The following is a 3838-nucleotide window of genomic DNA, read 5'->3' on the forward strand; positions in this document are numbered from 1 at the left end:
GTGATAATGTTGTCTTTCCAAGGACCTGGGATGTTTTTTGGTCATTTAGTTACAACAAGCAGACTATTGTCCCTTGGTTAAGGTGAACAGACCTTCCCTTCACATCTTTTTCATACAGTGAAATATTTATTTTTGGGATGCTTTCCTAATGTATTCCTAGTATTAGACTCACCCACAAACAGTAGAACCAGAACAAGTTGGAACTACCTACAAGTAGGATTTCCTAGGTGGAGAGTAGTAGGTGTTGGAGGAACACATCACGAAGCCCATGTTGCTGGAGTCTGCACTACTCTCTCCAAAAGCCTTGCCATAAGTCTTGCCTGCAAATGGTGGAGCCTTTTGCGGAACCTTAATAAACTAATTAAAAGCACCCAGTTGATCCCAACAATCAACAAATACATGAGATGTCTCATGCCTGCTTTAAGATACCAAACACACTGTCCTTGGCAGCTATGGTTATTCCCAGCTCTTACCTATCCTCATTTCTTGGTCTTTCTAATCATGTTGTGTAGCAGGGCATTTGTTGTTTTTCCTCTTTGACTATTGCGTTATCTGCTTCTTGTCTGCCCCAGAGCCAAGCTGGGGGTCGACTCTTAAATGTAAGCATTTTAACTTCCCCTTAGAGCTGTATGGTATGGCATTTAAGTTGTGCTTGCTGCGAATTCACATAAATTGTACTGTGTGGGATCTCTAATAATAGAGATCTAATGCCCCAGAGGACAGGATCACACTTCAAAATGACCTTAACAGATTAGAGAACTGGGCCAAAGCAAACGATGAATTTTAACAGGGAGAAATGTAAAAGTGCTACACTTGGAAAAAAATAAAAATGAAAGGCACAAATACAGGATGGGTGACACCTTGCTTGAGAGCAGTACATGTGAAAAAGATCTAGGAGTCTTGGTAGACCACAAACTTGAAAAAGATCTAGGAGTCTTGGTAGACCACAAACTTGACATGAGTCAACAGTGTGATGCAGCAGCTAAAAAAGCCAATGCAATTCTGGGCTGCATCAATAGGAGTATAGCATCTAGATCAAGGGAAGTAATAGTACCACTGTATTCCGCTCTGGTCAGACCTCACCTGGAATACTGTGTCCAGTTCTGGACACCACAGTTCAAGAAGGATACTGACAAGCTGGAACATGTCCAGAAGAGGGCAACCAAAATGGTCAAAGGCCTGGAAACGATGCCTTATGAGGAACGGCTTAGGGATCTGGGTATGTTTAGCCTGGAGAAGAGAAGGTTAAGGGGTGATATGCTAGCCATGTTCAAATATATAAAAGGATGTCATATAGAGGAGGGTGAAAGGTTGTTTTCTGCTGCTCCAGAGAAGCAGACACGGAGCAATGGATTCAAACTACAAGAAAGAAGATTCCACCTAAACATTAGGAAGAACTTCCTGACAGTTAGAGCTGTTCAACAGTGGAATTTGCTACCAAGGAGTGTGGTGGAGTCTCCTTCTTTGGAGGTCTTTAAGCAGAGGCTTGACAGCCATCTGTCAGGAATGCTTTGATGGTGTTTCCTCTTGGCAGGGGGTTGGACTGGATGGCCCTTGTGGTCTCTTCCAACTCTATGATTCTATGATTACTTTCTGTTGTATATTTTCCAGGCCATATTATGCTTCCCTTATATCAATTGCCCTGGTTTATGGCTTGTATCCAGGCCCAATTCAGAGTACTGATGCTTACCTATAAAGCTTTAAACCAGGGATTCTCAAACTTTCTACTACCAGGGCCCAAATTTATGTGGGCCCACCAGTCACCAAGTGGGAGTGTAAGGGACACAGCCAGCTACAAAATGGTGCCGGACAAAGAGTTTGGCACAATCAATTGGCAATTACATAATTAATTTTTTAATCTTTGTTGGAAGCTGCCCAGAGTGGCTGGGTAAACCTAGCCAGATGGGCAGAGTACAAATAATAAATTATTATTATAAATTATTATTCTGTGTTAACTGAAAGGGACTTCTCTCTTTTGCTATTATCAACATCTCTCCCCCCCCCTGTTTCCAGTAAACCGTTTTTATGAATTGTGATTTCTTTTTAAAAATTGAGCTTTCACAATTTGAATGTTTAATAGCTTTTCAATTATTATATGCTTGCAGTACTATGCTAGAACAGATTTCCCAAATATGTATTAATAATTTTAAAACCATTTGAAGGGCAAAGATGATGTGGATGAACAAAGAGGATACCTGAAGGCATCAGAGATAGCTCAATGATGCACTGTTTGAATAGGACCACAGTACAGCTTGAGCAAAAAAGTTACTGCTTACATTTTTTTATAAGGTCATGGGGGTGGGGAATCACCTTTCACCCTACTTGTCTCATCCCTGGAAAGCCAACATTTGCAGGTCTTACAATGCTGATACTATTATAGTGTATTTTACTGAGTGCTGAAGCAGCAAAGATGCACTCATCCAGCAGCCACATGTTCAGATGTCCACATGTTCAGATAAACAGAAGGCACATTTCTAAGCATCCACCTCTTTTCAGCAGCTGCATCCATTAAAAAGCAGATAAGAGAGAACTAAGGCAAGCTTGACCTACGTAGCTGGCCATCTGAATTTTGCTTTCCACTGGAGGTGGAAAGGGCAGCTACAACTTCATTCCTCCAGACAGGGCGAGCTCAGGACCAGTGAAGCTGTGTGCACATGGTGAGCATGTGCCAAGAGCGATTGTGCAAGAGTCAACAAGTGTGTGTGTGTGTGTGTGTGTGGTTGAGTGCTGTGCTAGCAGTTGCTGGTTTGTTCAACGGGGCTAGGAATACCAGGGTAGGGAGCAGACCCACAATGAAGAATGCTATGTGTGGAATCCATCCATGACTTTTTAAAGGTATTCACCTAATGCTCAACAGTGTGTTGTTAATTTTTACTCCAACTTTTCATGCTGGGCACTCTTCCAATTGTCTCAGTTCCAACACATTTTGACGAACGGCAATCACACGACTGGCAGAAAGGGTAGTTCTTGATCTGGCGCTCTATAGTTTCATCCCAGCTCACACCAACTGGCTGACCACTGAAGCTGAACACATCCCCAGGACACAAGCAAGAATCATAGAGTTGGAAGAGACCACAAGGGCCATCCAGTCCAACTAAGGAGAGACTGCCACCTTCTGAGATAGTCTGCTCCTTCAACTTCTGATAGAATCTGGTTGTGGTTTATTATCAGCCATAAGCAAATTTATGATTCCTTTGCATACAGGTGGGCTGCCAAAGTAAATCCAGGTGCACATAAATACTTCCAAAATGACCTGTGTGGGACCTTGAAAATTCCAGGAAACAGCACCTAAATTTCTAAACGGGATACTTCTTGTTCTTTCCTTGTACATTACAGTAAACATGACCCAGTGAAATCAGTATTAATGATGGGAACCATGCAGTTAAGTGATACACCGACTGATTTCACATATCCATCTCTATCATTTGATCCGCCTTCACTCCTAGAATCATAGTATGCAAAAAAAGAGGTGCCGGGGTTGCTGCAGGAAAAGTACCGTATGTCACATTTTCCTGTGAAATACTCACTAGTGCTGCTTCCTTATTTTGAGCAACATGTTCGGATAACAGCACAGCTGAAAGGGAAGGGCAGGTTTCCTGCATATCCAGATTTGATGCAAGCCCAGTTTTCTTTTAAACATGCCAAATTAAGATGTAACTTAACAATGTGATTCATATCTGAGGCTGAGAATTGCTGCTTAATGTCAGAACATCCTCACTCTGGAGTCTTAAATAGAAAGAAAGGGGGAGGGGAGCCATCTCCACCCAAAACTTGGAGAGAGTTGAATGACGTTAATGGAGTGGCTATTGTGAGAGCAAGACTTGTTTTCCTTCCTTGC

The sequence above is a fragment of the Lacerta agilis genome, chromosome 2 (genome assembly GCF_009819535.1).
Source record: "Lacerta agilis isolate rLacAgi1 chromosome 2, rLacAgi1.pri, whole genome shotgun sequence".
NCBI classification, from domain to species: Eukaryota; Metazoa; Chordata; class Lepidosauria; order Squamata; family Lacertidae; genus Lacerta; species Lacerta agilis.